Here is an 18,479-nt window from a genome sequence, read left to right as displayed (position 1 = left end):
TTGTATTTTTAGGGGATTTACTCAATTATATTTGTGCAGTCGTTATTATCCATTTATTCACGTTTTGAAACTTTCACTGTCACATGTTTTGGAGCGTAGACTGAAGTTTAATCCTTAAATCCTAAATCCTTAAAAAGAGACCAATCTAAATGTAATGTATAAGACTAAAACTAGTGTTATTTTACATTTGACTACTTTATTATTAACTCTTTCCCTGATTTAAAAAAAAAAAAAAGTTGCTAGCGTTTTTGATCATTTTCACAAAAGTTTCATGGCCCCCACAATATTTTGTTGTATGAATATCTGAACATGCAATATGTCAAAAGAAAGAACAAACCCTCTGTTTTATTCCAGCTTCATGCATTCTTTTTTATCAACACTTGATAATTAAGTTTCATTAAAAAAAGCAACATTTTGAGCAAAAAGCTGAGAAAGTCATGTTTTTGTCTACACCCAGAGCGTTGATCAAAACATCAACACCCCAAAGCTTCACTGGGTCAACTGATATATGTGCTGTTTAATGTTGATGATCACGTTATTTTAAATATGCATATGATTACATATGGGATCGCTTGTTTCTGCTGCTTCTTCGCCTGTGTTTTGATCAGATTCTGTACTCGTTCAGAAGATGTGTAATAGCGCCTGCTAACGTATAACACTGAAAACACGGAAAGCCAGAAAAACTCCTCATTGGCAGGGAAAGAGTTAAATGTCTTGCATTTTCACTGGGATCTAAAATTGTGCTGTCATAACTGCTTTTCATGGTTGGTAGTTATTTTTCCCTGGTAAACACCAGCCATTGGCAGGTGTAGCAAAAAGTTAGTTTTAGGCCCTGATTGTAAGTAAATGAGATGTCATTGAGAAGAACTACATCACTTACTGTGCGTTCAGGCACGGCACGTCTCTCGAGGAGAGTTGAAATCGGCTCAAATTTATGGTAATGGGCTATGACGCGGTTTGGTGGCAACCAATGGGAATGTAGAAGTGCTCCGCTTGAGAGGATTCCAGAGAACGCAGTGCTGTAAACTTTGGTTCCGACCACATTAATTCCCAAGCAAAATGGAGGAGAGGTTGATCATTTCTGTGGCCGGTTTGATAAGAAGTCGCACAACATTATTTATAGACAACATTTTCGCTCTAGAACGCTTGTTTTTCACCGGGAATACAATTCATTTGCTCAAAACAACACCGCATTAAAGGGATAGTTCACCCAAAATTGAAATATTTATGTTTATCTGCTTACCCCCAGGGCATCCAAGATGTAGGTGTGTTTGTTTCTTCAGTAGAACACAAATGAAGATTTTAAACTCCAACCGTTGCAGTGTGATAGTCGTATAATGCATGTCAATGGGGATATTTTAGAGTGTGAGAGTAAAAACACACAGACATACGAATCCTCATTAAACCATGCGGCTCGTGGCGACACATTGATGTCTAAAGACACGAAACGATCGGTTTCTGCGAGAAACCCAACAGTGTTTGTTATTTTTTTACCTCTTATAAGACGAATGTCATCTAGTATTCCCAGCGCCATAACTTCCTGCGAATAAGGTCAAAATACTGGCATGATCACAGATATATATATACGTAGATGCCTCATTCGACCGATCCGCGCAGGCACTAATGAGGAATCTATGTATATATCTATGATCGCACCGGTATTTTGCATGTATTTTGACCTTATTCGCTGAAAGTGATGGCGCGGGGACGGCTGATGCAGAGCCATTGAAAAAAATGAAATACATTTTTATAAATGGATATTTTTCTTACACATACGCATCGATTGGCTTCAGAAGGCCTTTATTAACACCCCAGAGCCGCGTGGAGCAGTTATATGACAGACAGATGCATTTTTTTTATGGATTTCGAAAACAGAGCAACTATTACTGCTATTATAATGCTTGGATTAGCCTGAACATTTTTAATATAACTTTTATACACTTAACACTTAAAGATAACGATTTTATTCGTCTGAAAGAAGAATGTCATACACCTAGGATGACTTGAGGGTAAGTAAATCATGGGCTAATTTTAATTTTTGGGTGAACTATCCCTTTAATGCTGCTGTCACAGACACGTCAGGTTCCACCCTTCACCAATCACAGCGCACTCCATCCCCAGAGTACTGATCACTATCACCTGCACCTCATCGTGGCACTCATCACCAGCACTATAAGAAGCACACGCACACAGCACTCCACGTCCGGTCTCGTTCGCATATACTGCTACCTATGCTTACCTCAAGGACTCTCCTATCGATACTACCTGTCTCCAGCGTGTATCCCTCCTTCCATGTTTCCTGTCTGCTGTGTGGGTGTGTTCCTGTCCGTCCCTCTGACCTCCAGCAATCTCCAGGCTCCAGCGTCATTCTACCTTCTATGCAAAAGACAGTAACTCTCTCACTCATATCACCTTCCTTACTACCATCAACCATTAACTCACCTGCTCCACTTCCCATGCTCTACTGTGGTCAATAAACTCCCATTCCTGTTAACACCTGTGTCTGCCTCCTGTCTATATGTAACAAAAGACCGGACCTTAACCGAGACCCAGTATGAGCCAACCGGATCCCTTCCAGGAATTGGTAGATGCGCTTCGGCGCACATTTCCTCCACAACCCACTCCAGTTACTGTCCATTCACCTGCACCAGCGAACACCAACCCATCTGTCAACAACCCTCCTTCACTACCTCCGTATGCTAGTCTCATGGCCAAACCGGCGCCCTACTCAGGATCAGCGGAGAATTGCAGTGGCTTCCTGCTGCAATGCACACTGGTCCTGGAGATGCAGCCGCACTTGTACCCGAGCGACACTTCCAAGATAGCCTTCATTATCTCTCAGCTCAGCGGCAAAGCATTGATGTGGGCCGATTCCATCTGGTCACAACAGGGTGCGGCAACGCAATCATATACAGCGTTCATTTCCCACTTCCGGGAGGTGTTTGGTAAGCCTATCACAGATTCGTCAGCTGGTGAGAAACTTTATAATTTAAAACAGGGATCCCTGTCTATTTACGATTATGCTTTGCAATTCAGAACGCTTGCAGCAGTCAGCGGATGGAATGAACAGGCGCTGATAACTACATTTCGGCAAGGATTGGAACCTCGGGTACGGCTGCATCTCGCTGCATGCGAGGACTCCATCGGCCTTGAGAAGTTCATCCAGCATTCCATTCGCTGTGCCACTCGCATGCAGGCGTGCATCCAAGAGCACCAGGACCAGTCTCCCTTCAACGTGCCCTTTCGCCGATCCGAACCCGTCAGCTCCCCAGAACCAGCCCACGAACCCATGGAGTTAGAGAACTCCCGACTAACCCCTGAAGAACGCCGCCGTCGGCTGACCCTACGTCTCTGTCTGTATTGTGGTGAACCTGGGCATGTCATAGCTGCATGCCCCACCCGACCTCCGCGACCCATGGTGAGTGCCATTATTCCTGCTGATCATAAAATGAAACCACTCACCATTGTCGTCACCCTTACTGCCGCTAATGTCTCCCTTTCAGTGGTCGCGCTCCTCGACTCGGGGTCAGCCGGCAACTTCCTCTCCGGTGCCATCTGCCGCCAGTTACGCCTCAAGACCACTCCGTCCCCGACCACCTACAGGATCAGCTCAATAACCGGAAGACCCCTTAGTCGCAAGCACGTCCGTACCGTGGCTGGACCAGTCACTCTCCAGGTTGCGCTTTTACATCGGGAAGAGGCTCACATGCTGGTTCTGGAGGATTCCACCGCTGACGTGGTTCTGGGGCGCCCCTGGTTGGAGCAGCACAACCCTACCATCTCCTGGAAAACGGGCGAAATCCTGAAGTGGGGCGACACTTGCTTCTCACAATGTCTGACTGAACTTCCTCTTCCATCCTCATCTCTGCCTGATCTGACTCTTTGTGCCACATCCATCAAAAGTCCAGTTGAACAACGCTCTGTTGATGTTCCTAAGTGTTACACCCCCTTCAGCGATGTCTTCTGCCCGCAACGGGCTTCCAAGCTGCCTCCACACCGGCCATGGGACTGTGCCATCGACCTGCTTCCGGGTGAACCAGTACCAAGGGGTAAGATATACCCACTATCCATCCCGGAGGAGAAGGCCATGGAGGAATACATCCAGGAAGCCCTCGACCAAGGTTACATCAGGCCGTCTACTTCCCCTGCTGCGTCCAGCTTCTTCTTCGTGGCAAAAAAGGAAGGAGGCTTGCGGCCATGCATCGATTATCGTTCCCTCAACAAGATCACAGTGAAGTTCAGATATCCCCTTCCTCTCGTCCCAGCAGCCCTCGAACACCTCCGTGGTGCCACTGTGTTCACCAAGTTGGACCTCCGCAGCGCGTACAACCTCATCCGGATACGTGAGGGGGACGAGTGGAAGACTGCCTTCATTACCCCTACTGGTCACTATGAATACCTCGTCATGCCGTATGGATTGGTAAACGCCCCCTCCGTATTCCAGGATTTCATCCATGAGGTGCTCCGGGAGTTTCTCCATCGATTCGTCCTAGTCTACATCGACGACATCCTCATCTACTCCCGGAGCCAGGCCGAACATCGCCAACACGTTGCGGAGGTCCTCAACCGTCTACGTCAGTACCATCTATTCCTCAAGGCCGAAAAGTGTTCTTTCCACCAATCTTCAGTTTCCTTCCTGGGATACCACATTGATCACAGTGGCATCCGGATGGACGAGAGGAAGGTGGAATCCATCACAACCTGGCCAGAACCCACCACTATAAAAGAACTCCAGCGCTTCCTAGGTTTCTCCAATTTCTATCGACGATTCATCAAAGGTTACAGTTCCATCACTCATCCACTCACCAGTATGTTACGCAACAAGCCCAAGTCTCTGTCCTGGACCCCGGCAGCCACCAACGCCTTCTGCCACCTTAAGAAAGCCTTCACCACCGCTCCCCTCCTAGTCCATCCAGACCCGGAAAAGCCCTTCGTCGTGGAGGTGGACGCCTCCACAACCGGAGTGGGAGCGGTGTTGTCTCAGCAGCAGGGGACGCCAAGTAGACTCCACCCATGCGCCTTCTTCTCCCGCAAGCTCAGCCCGGCAGAGGTCAACTACTCCATCGGTGACAGGGAACTTCTCGCAGTCAAGCTTGCCTTGGAAGAGTGGAGGCATTGGTTGGAGGGAGCCAAACATGCGTTCCTGGTGCTTACTGATCATAAAAACCTTGAGTATCTTCGATCAGCCAAGAGACTAAACCCCAGACAAGCCCGTTGGGCCCTGTTCTTCTCCCGCTTCAATTACACCATCTCCTATCGTCCCGGTACCAAGAATCTTAAAGCTGATGCTCTCTCCCGTCTTCATGCCCCTGACGAACAGATCGAAGAACCAGAACCCATTATTCCAAGCTCCCTCATTGTAAGTCCTATTACCTGGTCCGAAGAAACCATTCCCTCCTCCAATGCCTCCACGAACCCTCCGCCGGGCTGTCCACCTGGCTTGCTGTACCTCACTCGGACACGACGCACTCCCACCATTCACTCGGCTCACACGTCACTCGGTACTGGTCACCCGGGGGTCAATGAAACCCTCTCGTTGCTAAAAGAACGCTTCTGGTGGCCAGGGATGGCAAAGGATGTCAGAAGGTACGTGCAGGGCTGTAGGGAGTGTGCCATTTCCAAGTCTCCACGTCATCTTCCAGCTGGTAAGCTCCTTCCTCTGCCCATTCCAGAACGCCCATGGTCACACCTAGGAGTAGATTTCATCACTGACCTGCTGGTCTCAGACGGTAATACCACCATCCTAGTGGTAGTAGATCGGTTCTCCAAGAAATGTCGTCTGATCCCACTCCCAGGTCTGCCTACTGCCGTGGAAACAGCTGAAACACTCTTCAATCAGGTTTTTAGATACTTCGGAGTACCTGAAGATATAGTATCTGACCGAGGTCCCCAGTTCATATCCTGAGTATGGAGATCGTTCTTCTCGCTCCTAGGTGTGGCCGTTAGCCTGACGTCGGGGTACCATCCACAGTCGAACGGGCAGACAGAAAGGAAGGTACACGAAATTGGCCGCTTCCTACGTACCTTCTGTCATGACCACCAGGACTCTTGGAACCAGTTCCTAGGTTGGGCCGAGTACGCCCAAAACTCCCTGAAGCAGTCGACCACTGGACTCACCCCATTCCAATGCGTACTCGGCTTCCAACCTCCACTGTTCCCCTGGGATGGGGAACCCTCCGACGTTTCTGCTGTGGACTACTGGTTCTGAGAGAGCGAGAGGGTCTGGGACTCAGCCCATCATCAGTTGCAGCGGGCCCTGCACAGACGCAGGATGGTCGCGGATCTTCGGCGTTCTGACACCCCCGTCTTCCAACCTGGTCAGTTGGTGTGGCTTTCTACCCGAGACATCAGAATGCGTCTTCCTTGCAAAAAGCTGAGTCCCAGGTTCATTGGCCCGTTCCCCATCATCAAGCAGGTCAACCCGGTCACATATCAACTCCGTCTGCCACAAGGGTATCGTATTCATCCTACTTTCCATGTTTCACTACTCAAAGCTCACCATCCCTCTGTTTCCCCCACAGGACCTGACGTAGTTCCCGCCGAACCCCCCCTTCCACTCATCCTGGAGGACGGTACGGCCTACAAGGTCAATGAGATCTTGAACTCCCGACGTCGCGGTGGTCAGCTGGAATATCTTGTGGATTGGGAAGGATATGGTCCCGAGGAACGCTCCTGGGTCCCAAGGAATGACATTTTAGATCCCAGTTTACTCCAGACATTCCACGACAGTCATCCTGAGAAGCCAGCTCCGCGGGGTAGAGGACGACCACCACGGCGTCGGGGTTCTCGGCCCTCTGGAGCGGGCCGTGGAGGGGGGGGTACTGTCACAGACACGTCAGGGTCCACCCTTCACCAATCACAGCGCGCTCCATCCCCAGAGTACTGATCACTATCACCTGCACCTCATCGTGGCACTCATCACCAGCACTATAAGAAGCACACGCACACAGCACTCCACGTCCGGTCTCGTTCGCATATACTGCTACCTATGCTTACCTCAAGGACTCTCCTATCGATACTACCTGTCTCCAGCGTGTATCCCTCCTTCTGTGTTTCCTGTCTGCTGTGTGGGTGTGTTCCTGTCCGTCCCTCTGACCTCCAGCGATCTCCAGTCTCCAGCGATCTCCAGTCTCCAGCAATCTCCAGGCTCCAGCGATCTCCAGTCTCCAGCGATCTCCAGGCTCCAGCGATCTCCAGGCTCCAGCGATCTCCAGTCTCCAGCAATCTCCAGGCTCCAGCGTCATTCTACCCTCTATGCAAAAGACAGTAACTCTCTCACTCATATCACCTTCCTTACTACCATCAACCGCTTAACTCACCTGCTCCACTTCTCATGCTCTACTGTGGTCAATAAACTCCCATTCCTGTTAACACCTGTGTCTGCCTCCTGTCTGCACTTGGAAAACACCTCCGGCTGGAAAATGTCCAGGACAGTTCTTGTAATGTAGGCTGTACACAAATGAATGTTAATGAAAGACCGAGGCTAGCAAACGTCTCCTATGTTGAAATTAGACTAGCACTTGAATTAACCATGAACACAAAAGCCACACCACACAAATGGCTTTTAATTGGTTAATTTCGTTAGCAAACATGTTAAGTGCATTCAATCGATCTGTTTAATTATTTTTTTTTTTTTACTTTCACATTTAAATTATTTCAAGAGGTTATCTTATAAGGATGTTTTTATTAGTCTTCACACATTTGCTTTGTAAACACGGGGCGGTACTTTCGCCAACGTCACGTGACCTTTCCGACATTATTACGAAATCCGTGGTGTGTCGCAGAGATTAGCGATTTAGGTTATAAAGTATATCAATGTTTGTCTGGCTATCACCAGACCAAGCTCAATTTAAGATTGAACATTTGTCTGGGGAGTCTGCTCTGTATTTTCTACTCCACATGCGAGCATAAACGCAAATAAATTAAATGACTCTGTACGCAATTGACCTATTGGTAAGCCCCGCCCCCCTTAGTTACTGTTGCTAACTCGGACAAACAAACGGAGTTGCTATATCTTACAAGGAACAGCTGTCAGTGTGAAAACCTTATCCCAAGATGTTTTTGGACACAGATTGTAGCGTATATCCCGTCCGAATGATGGCCAAACTTTACTGATGGTTTATCAAGTTTATTGTATCGTTATTCACTCCAAAAAATCATCGTAAGAGCTGAACAAACAAAGCATAAGAAGTGTGCATTAACGTCTCATTCACAAACTATCTCTCTCTGTGGCATTACCATTAACATACACAGCAAATTACACAAAAACACTCATAAAACTAACAGTAAACAAACATATACACAGACCTTAGCTTTTTCGAGGGTGCAGTTAATAACTGGTGAACTTTGTATCTGCAAAACAACTCCGATAAACTGCGTGCGAGCTCTTTCTTTCGTTACCCGGAGACTATAATACCCATCAAAATAGGAGTCCTCCTTATAAGACATAATGTAGACCTTAAACATATCTAAAATGAAATTAATTTTCATATAACCAGTTTAATATGGAGAGCCACTGAAATGTAGACCTTCGTGTTTTTTACTTACAGTGTTAACGTTACATGACGTGAGAACAGTTAGTTATTTCGGTTTGTATGTTAGCAGGGACTTTAATCGTAACTTAACGAGAGTTTGACAAACACAAAATCCTCTCAGGATCCCTGGAGTCAGTGTTACAGTACCTCAGGCACGACATTTGAGCGTTTTTGTAGCATAAACACCATCAAACCGATGAGAGCTTCGGATTTTCCAATGTTTCTCTATGGCGCTGACAGCTAAAGATGTCCGAGTTTCGGTCCCAGCGCAACTGATACTCAACTGCCATTGGCTCATCGGCGTTCGAGGGGAGGGGCTTACCGATAGGTCAATTGGATAGTCCTTCAACCAATCAGACCACAAGAGGCGTGATCAACGGGCAACGACCACTGATCTATATCATTTATATAGATCAGTGGCATCGACCCATTGCTTCCTGATCGCTTCTCTATCCGTCATCGTGATAATCCCTCCACACTCTAAAAAATGCTGGGTTAAAAATAACCCAAGTTCGGTTGAAAATGGACTAACCCAGCAATTGGGTTGTTTTAACCCAACCGCTGGGTTAAAACAACCCAATTTCTGGGTTAGTCCATTTTCAACCCAACCTGGGTTATTTTTAACCCAGCATTTTTTAGAGTGCAATAGCGGGCCAGGTGGATAAGCCAGTCTGTGATTGGTTCCCGCAAAAGTGTAACAGAAGCAGCAGAAATGAATGTACAGGTTTCCAGACTGAGTTGCCGGGCGAAATCAAATCACTGGCAGATCAGGCTGGGTTTACCCAGTCTATATCAATGTTTATTCCTCAATTCCTCGTCTGGGATCGGTCAGAGCCTCTGAAGCTCTTCCTCTGAAACTGCATTGATTTGGACCTTCAGCCATTGGTTCCCATTGAAGTCCATTATGTGGAGGAAAATCCTCGAATGTTTCCCTCAAACTTCATTTCTTTTCCACTGAAGAAAGAAAGACATGAACATCTTGGATGAGATGAGGGTGAGGAAAATATCAGGAAATGTTCATTTTGAAGTGAACTAATTCTTTAAGTAGTTACTCATAGTCTGTTTGGGAGTGTTATAGATATTAAGCCGACAGTCCACTAATACTCAAATGACTGCTAGTTGACATGTAGTTGCAAACTTGCTTATAGTTTTTAGCATGTCTAAAGTGGACTGTCGAAATAAAGTGTCAGCAAGTGATGATTAATGAAGTGTCCATCACGCTCAGGTCATGTGAGACGCTCCAGCACGTCTTCGATTGTGTAAGATCAGAACATGAGCTGCGTGTTGCCATTGCGTCCTCAGCCCCCGGCTCATGTGTCAGTATTAGCCTATAGAAGCTCACATGGCACAGCTTACCCACAAACACATGAGTCATGTCTTGCAAACAATCTAATGCTTGCTCACGTAACAACAAAACATTGTGAGTGATGTTTAAATTATTACTGCAGTCTTCAGTGTCACATTATCCTTCACAAATCATTCTGATATGATTTGATGCTCAAGACACATTTATGATTTTTATCAATGATGAAAACAGCTTCATATTAATTTTTGTTTTGCCTTACTTTCAGCCATGATTTTCTGGGTTGTTGCTAGGGTGTTGTTAGGGTGTTTTGGGTTGTTGTCAGCGCATTGTTAGGGGGTTGCTAGGGTTTTCCTTTGAGTTTTCTAGGGCATCACTGCGGTTTCTAGGGTGTTTTAAGTAGTTGCCAGTGGTCTGTTAATAGGGGGTTTCTAGTGTTTTCTGTTTGGATTGCTAGGGAATAGCTAAGGGGTTTCTATGGTGTTCTGTGTGGTTGCTAGGGCATCACTATGCAGTTGCTAGTGTGTTTCTATGGTGTTTTGGGGTTGTTGCCAGTGGTCCGTTAATAGGGAGTTTCTAGTGTTTTCTGTTTGGTTGCTAGGGAATAGCTAAGGGCTTTATATGGTGTTCTGTGTGGTTGCTAGGGCATCACTATGCAGTTGCTTGGGTGTTTCTATAGTGTTTTGGGTGGTTGCCAGTGGTCTGTTAATAGGGAGTTTCTAGTGTTTTCTGTTTGGTTGCTAGGGAATAGCTAAGGGGTTTCTATGGTGTTCTGTGTGGTTGCTAGGGCATCACTATGCAGTTGCTAGTGTGTTTCTATGGTGTTTTGGGGTTGTTGCCAGTGGTCCGTTAATAGGGAGTTTCTAGTGTTTTCTGTTTGGTTGCTAGGGAATAGCTAAGGGCTTTATATGGTGTTCTGTTTGGTTGCTAGGACATCACTATGCAGTTGCTAGGGTGTTTCTATGGTGTTTTGGGTGGTTGCCAGTGGTCTGTTAATAGGGATTTTCTGGGTTTGTGTTTGGTTGCTAGGGCATTGCTAGGTGGTTTCTATGGTGAACATTGTGAGCGATGTTTAAATTATTACAGCGTCATTACTGCAGTCTTCAGTGTCACATGATCCTTCAGAAATCTGATATGATTTGATGCTCAAGACACATTTACGATTTTTATCAATGATGAAAACAGCTTCATATTTCTGTGTAAAGATGGATTTTGACTTCATAACATGAGATGTGTAGTGAAATCACTCGTTTCATATTGCAGTCGTGTGATTGACGTGTGCTCGAGCTCCGGCGGGATTGAAGGGATGAGGCAAAAGCAGTCGTCTTTGAGTCCTATCATCATGTAAGTGTGTGGCACATCTTCTGTGAGCGAGCGTTTGTCTTTACATAAGGCTTATGTAACTAAACGGCGTGCAGGAGAGACCCGTCCAGCTGTTGAGATCAGAGAAGCTGATTATGAATATTCATCTTCACTGCTGGGCCACACACACACAGCACGAGACGTCGTTCACAAGCAGGCCACAGAGATTATTAAGTGTGCATTTATTAAGTGAGATTATTGAGTGCTTATCAGTCTCAATGGAGCGCTCAGGTATGTTTGATTTGAGATTCAGTGTCATCTCAGATGCTTCTTCTAAGAAATAGTTGCCATGCAGTACGAGTATAAAGCTCAGGAGACTTTCCTAAAATTATTAAAGAGAAATAAAGATATGCACAAATCTGAGCAGCGTTGTTTCGATTTCTCTGAAACTCCAGAGGAGGAGACGTGTCTGAGCATCAGGAGATTTTAGCAAATGTCTTCATTTGTTTTGCATTTAATTCGTTTGCTTTATATGTCTCATTGCCGTCTTGGAGAAACAGCTGAGATGTAAACGAGATCTGATTGCTTACGGGTGTATTTGTTTCATCTCCTTTTGACTTAACATAGAATCCCCCCTAGCAATTCCTGAGCAAACTCAACAGAAAACCATAGAAACCCCCTAACGAAGCACTGATAATGACCCAGAACACCCTAGCAACACCCTAGCAACAACCCAGAATACCATAGAACCCCCCTAGCAAACTCAAAAGAAAACCCTGGCACCCCCCTAAAAAAGCCTTAACAACGACCCAGAACACCCTAGCAACCACCCATAATACCATATAACCCCCCTAGCAATGCCTTAGCAAACTCAAAAGAAAACCCTAGCGACCCCCTAAAAAAGCACTGGCAATGACCCAAAACATCCTAACAACACCCTAGCAACCACCCAGAATCCCATAGAAACCTCATAGCAATGCCCTAGAAAACTCAACAGAAAACCCTTGCAACCCCCTAACAAAGCACTGGCAATGACCCAAAACACCCTTGCAACGACCCAGAATAATATAGAACCCCCCTAGCAAACTGAACAGAAAACCCTAGCAACCTCCTTGCAAAGAACTGGCAATGACTCAAAACACCCTAACAACACCCTAGCAACCACCCATAATACCATAGAAACCTCATAGCAATGCCCCAGCAAACTCAACAGAAAACCCTTGCAACCCCCTAACAAAGCACTGGCAGTGACCCAAAACACCCTAACAACACCCTAGCAACCACCCAGAATACCATAGAACCCCCCCTAGCAAACTCAAAAGAATACCATAGAACACCCCTAGCAAACTCAAAAGAAACCATAGCAACCCCCTAACAAAGCACTGGCAATGACCGAAAACAACGTAACAACACCCTAGCAACCTCCCAGAATTCCATAGAACCCCCCCAACAACACCCTAGCAACCTTCCAGAATACCATATAACCCCCCTAGCAAACTGAAAAGAAAACCCTAGCAACCTCCTTGCAAAGAACTGGCAATGACTCACAACACCCTAGCAACCACCCATTATACCATAGAAACCTCATAGCAATGCCCCAGCAAACTCAACAGAAAACCCTTGCAACCCCCTAACAAAGCACTGGCAGTGACCCAAAACAACCTAACAACACCCTAGCAACCACCCAGAATACCATAGAACCCCCCCTAGCAAACTCAAAAGAATACCATAGAACCCCCCTAGCAAACCCAAAAGAAACCATAGCAACCCCCTAACAAAGCACTGGCAATGACCCAAAACACCCTTGCAACGACCCAGAATACTATAGAACCCCCCTAGCAAACTGAACAGAAAACCCTAGCAACCTCCTTGCAAAGAACTGGCAATGACTCAAAACACCCTAACAACACCCTAGCAACCACCCATAATACCATAGAAATCTCATAGCAATGCCCCAGCAAACTCAACAGAAAACCCCTGCAACCCCCTAACAAAGCACTGGCAGTGACCCAAAACACCCTAACAACACCCTAGCAACCACCCAGAATACCATAGAACCCCCCCCCCCTAGCAAACTCAAAATAATACCATAGAACACCCCTAGCAAACTCAAAAGAAACCATAGCAACCCCCTAACAAAGCACTGGCAATGACCCAAAACAACGTAACAACACCCTAGCAACCTCCCAGAATTCCATAGAACCCCCCCCCCCAACAACACTCTAGCAACCTTCCAGAATACCATAGAACCCCCCTAGCAAACTGAACAGAAAACCCTAGCAACCTCCTTGCAAAGAACTGGCAATGACTCAAAACACCCTAACAACACCCTAGCAACCACCCATTATACCATAGAAACCTCATAGCAATGCCCCAGCAAACTCAACAGAAAACCCTTGCAACCCCCTAACAAAGCACTGGCAGTGACCCAAAACAACCTAACAACACCCTAGCAACCACCCAGAATACCATAGAACCCCCCCTAGCAAACTCAAAAGAATACCATAGAACCCCCCTAGCAAACCCAAAAGAAACCATAGCAACCCCCTAACAAAGCACTGGCAATGACCCAAAACAACGTAACAACACCATAGCAACCTCCCAGAATTCCATAGAACCCCCCCAACAACACCCTAGCAACCACCCAGAATACCATAGAACCCCCCCTAACAACATCCTAGCAACCTTCCAGAATACCATAGAACCCCCCTAGCAAACTCAAAAGAAAACCCTAGCAACCTCCTAACAAAGCACTGGCAGTGACCCTAGTTGCCCTAACAACACCCTAGCAACCACCCAGAATACCATAGAACCCCCCCCCCTAACAACACCCTAGCAACCTTCCAGAATACCATAGAACCCCCCTAGCAATCTCAAAAGAAAACTCTAGCAACCCCCTAACAAAGCCTTAACAACGACCCAGAACACCCTAGCAAACTCAACAGAAAACCCTAGCAACCCCCTAACAAAGCACTGGCAATGACCCCAAACACCCTAACAACACCTAAGCTGCACAGCGCTGCCCTAGCATAGACTCTGCTGTTGTGTCGAATTGATTCAGTTTGTCTCTGTAATTGTGAGTTCTTAGAGTAACACAGTCCTTGATGTTGTCCTCTGGTGAGTACAGATGAAGATGCACTTCCAGTCAGGACGGTTACATGGCCAGTGATGCTGTTATTGGGATGGATTGTGTGGTTGAACATGAGTGGAGAGGCTGGATTAGTCCAGTGATGTGTGAAATGCTCAGAGAAATGAGAGCAATGCTGAGTGAGAATGTAATTTCCACACAGATCAGGGTTTTTCAGGAGATCATGATTATATGGGACAGGAGGCAGTACCTGTGAGGACGCAGGGTCAGCACGTGCAGACAGTGGAAGCGTGTCAGACCTACAGATAAAAGGTGTATGCTCTGGCCTAGATATCTATATATGTGTGTGTGTTTGTGACAATAGTATCCCTGAAATGGTTTTAAATTTCTTCTTTTCATTGTAGTCCAGGATATTCAAAATGTTTCATTTAAGAAGTAAAGTACAGTTAAAAGTGTAGTTAAATATAAAAATAATCAAGGCATGTTTTCATTTCAGTTTTGCCTTACTTTCAGCCATGATTTTCTGGGTTGTTGCTAGGGTGTTGTTAGGGTGTCTTGGGTTGTTGTCAGCGCATTGTTAGGGGGTTGCTAGGGTTTTCCGTTGAGTTTTCTTGGGCATCACTGTGGTTTCTTGGGTGTTTTAAGTAGTTACCAGTGGTTTGTTAATAGGGGGTTTCTAGTGTTTTCGGTTTCGTTGCTAGGGAATAAATAAGGGGTTTCTATGGTGTTCTGGGTGGTTGCTAGGGCATCACTATGCAGTTGCTAGGGTGTTTCTATGGTGTTTTGGGTGGTTGCCAGTGGTCTGTTAATAGCGATTTTCTAGGGTTTTCTGTTTGGTTGCTAGGGCATTGCTAGGGGGTTTCTATGGTGTTCTGGGTGGTTGCTAGGGCATCACTACGCTGTTGTTAGGGTGTTTTAGGTGGTTGCCAGTGCTTCGTTAGGGGTTTGCTAGTGTTTTCCATTGAGTTTTCTTGGGCATTGCTATAGTGTTCTTGGTGGTTGCTAGGGCATCACTGCGGTTTCTAGGGTTTTTTAAGTAGTGCCAGTGGTCTGTTAATAGGGGGTTTCTAGTTTTTCTGTTTGGTTCCTAGGGAATAGCTAAGGGGTTTCTTTGGTGTTCTGGGTGGTTGCTAGGGCATCACTATGCAGTTGCTAGGATGTTTCTATGGTGTTTTGGGTGGTTGCCAGTGGTCTGTTAATAGCGATTTTCTAGGGTTTTCTGTTTGGTTGCTAGGGCATTGCTAGGTGGTTTCTATGGTGTTCTGGGTGGTTGCTAGGGCATCACTACGCTGTTGTTAGGTTGTTTTAGGTGGTTGCCAGTGCTTCGTTAGGGGTTTGCTAGTGTTTTCCATTGAGTTTTCTAGGGCATTGCTATAGTGTTCTTGGTGGTTGCTAGGGCATCACTGCGGTTTCTAGGGTTTTTCAAGTTGTTGCCAGTGGTCTGTTAATAGGGGGTTTCTAGTTTTTCTGTTTGGTTCCTAGGGAATAGCTAAGGGGTTTCTTTGGTGTTCTGGGTGGTTGCTAGGGCATCACTATGCTGTTGTTAGGGTGTTTTAGGTGGTTGCCAGTGCTTCGATAGGGGTTTGCTATTGTTTTCCATTGAGTTTTCTAGGGCATTGCTAGCTGGTTTCAATGGTGTTCTGTTTGGTTGCTGAGGCATCACTATGCGGTTGCTAGGGTGTTGTTAGGGTGTTTTGGTCATTGCTTTGTTAGGGGGTTGCTAGGTTTTTCCGTTGAGTTTTCTAAAGCATTGCTAGGAGGTTTCTATGTTGTTCTGGGTGGTTGCTAGGGCATCACTATAGGGTGTTGTTAGGGTGTTTTGGGTGGTTGCCTGTGTGTTGTTAGGGTGTTGCTAGGGCTTATAGGGTATTTACTCAAAGTATTTCTTTCTTTCTTCCCTGTTCAATTGTTGATGTTGTAAGTTGAGTTCCAAGCATTCTCCTTCGATGACACATCTGTGTTTTCTTTGTTCAGTTCATGCAGCTTCTTGTCAGACGCAGGGCAGAAGCATGACTGTGTGTGTGAGGTTGTAAACACTAGTTGCGTAAGAACAGGAGCTTTATTTAGCGTTTCCTCCGCTGTAAGCCGTCTCATCCAGCCCAACTCACTGACATGAGAACATAAACACCGCCAGTGATACGGACGATTCCCGCTGAATCCCGGACACATCTGATGCAGTTATAATGCACGACTGAGACCGTGAACCTTCATGAGAGAGAAGAAGGTTTAGCTGCTGCGCTTCAGATGAAGATGTTAATGCTCAGATGTTGCTCGCGAGACTCAGTTATGCTTCATTTATCATCTTTACCTCGTAAACGTCCTTTGAAGACTTAAAGAGCACAACAGCAAACGTGAAGAGCTGCTCAGAGGGAATTAGATGCAAACAAAGGAAGAATTATTTTCTCTTTTACTCTGATTTCTCGCTGTTAGTGAAGCACCGAGCAGGTTCACTCTAGTTTTAGGGTGTGTGTGTGTGTGTGTTTGAGAGGGAGTGTCTGCGTGTGTGTGTGTGTGTTTACTGTCCTGACTCTGACCCTAATCCCATCACAGCCCAGTACAGTCTGACGGTGAGATTATCACCGGTGGAACTTTCTAGTCTGGTTACTTTCCCACTTCCAAAATCCATCCATCCATCGTTCAATCTATCCATCCGTCAGTCTATCTGTTGTTCTATCTGTTTATCCGTCGCTCTATCATCCATCTATCCATCCATCCATCGTTCTATCCATCCGTCCGTCCGTCCATCCATCCATCCATCCATCGTTTTAACTATCGATCGTTCTATCTTTCTATTTATCGTTCTATCTATCCATCCATCGGTCTATCTGTTGTTCTATCTATCTATCTATCTATCTATCTATCTATCTATCTATCTATCTATCTATCTATCTATCTATCTATCTATCTATCTATCTATCTATCTATCTATCTATCTATCGTTCTATCTATCGTTCTATCTATCGTTCTATCTATCGTTCTATCGTTCTATCTATCCATCCATCTGTCTATATGTTGTTCTATCTGTCTATCCGTCGCTCTATCATCCATCCATCCATCCATCCATCCATCCATCCATCCATCCATCCATCCATCCATCCATCCATCCATCCATCCATCCATCCATCCATCCATCCATCCATCCATCCATCCATCCATCCATCCATCCATCGTTCTATCGTTCTATCTATCTATCTGTCTGTCTGTCTGTCTGTCTGTCTGTCTGTCTGTCTGTCTGTCTGTCTGTCTGTCTGTCTGTCTGTCTGTCTGTCTGTCGTTCTATCGTTCTATCTATCGTTCTATCTATCCATCCATCTATCTATCTGTTGTTCTATCTGTCTATTCGTCGCTCTATCATCCATCCATCCATCCATCCATCCATCCATCCATCGTCAAAATGTATTTCTATAGCACATTTAAAAGCAACACAAAAGTGCTATACAATAAAACGTTGAACATATAAAAAGAAAAGTAGCTCAAACTAATCTTAATCAAAAGCCAGAGAGAACCAATAAGATTTAAGAGCTGATTTAAAACTGGCAGACGTGAAGGGCAGACTTTTCCTAAGTTCGGGTCCTGCAGCAGAGGAGGACCAGCCACCCTTAGATTTAGCAGAAGGTCACCGTGGTGCATTTCGCTTCTAAACTGCACAGGAAGCCAGTGTGAAGTGGCTAAAATGGGAGATATGTGATCCCTCTAGGAAGTCTCTCTGCAGAATTGTGGATATTTGCAGGCGAGAGATCGCAGTTTGAGGCAGGCCACAGAACAGGAACTACAGTAGTCCAGGCGTGATGTCAGCGCTGCCAGCTTTTCCAAAAACCTTCGAGTGAGATTTGGTGGGGCCAGCCAAAATTTTGCCGTGTATAAAGCAATTTTTTTTGGCTCATTTAGCATCATTACTGTACTGTAAATATACACTCTGGTCCCTACACTGAGATGTGTATATATATACACTCTAAAAAATGCTGGGTTAAAAACAACCCAAGTTGGGTTGAAAATGGACTAACCAAGCAATTGGGTTGTTTTAAGCAAACGTTTAACCCAACCGCCGGGTTAAAATGACCCATTCACTGGGTTAAACCAACCCAATTGCTGGGTTAGTCCATTTTCAACCCAACTTGGGTTATTTTTAATAGCGTGTCTAAAACTGGAGTGGAACGCAACACGGGTTGACTCTTCAGTTTGAGAAATCGGGGGTGTGGTGTGTGAAACCAATCAAATGCGGCCAATGCGTGAGAGTTGGCAGCTCTGTGAT

The 18,479-nt window shown here is 45.8% G+C and overlaps 1 protein-coding gene across 2 annotated transcripts in view; it reads left to right on the top strand.

Moving 5' to 3' along the window:
- The window catches only part of pip5k1cb (phosphatidylinositol-4-phosphate 5-kinase, type I, gamma b), an 86,359-nt gene that overhangs the window by 8,707 nt on the left and 59,173 nt on the right, over positions 1-18,479 (top strand). The gene's annotated exons all lie outside the window — the stretch shown is intronic.

This window comes from Gobio gobio, assembly GCF_949357685.1.
Source record: "Gobio gobio genome assembly, chromosome: 6".
NCBI lineage: Eukaryota > Metazoa > Chordata > Actinopteri > Cypriniformes > Gobionidae > Gobio > Gobio gobio.
This window is presented reverse-complemented; position numbering and strand designations above follow the sequence as displayed.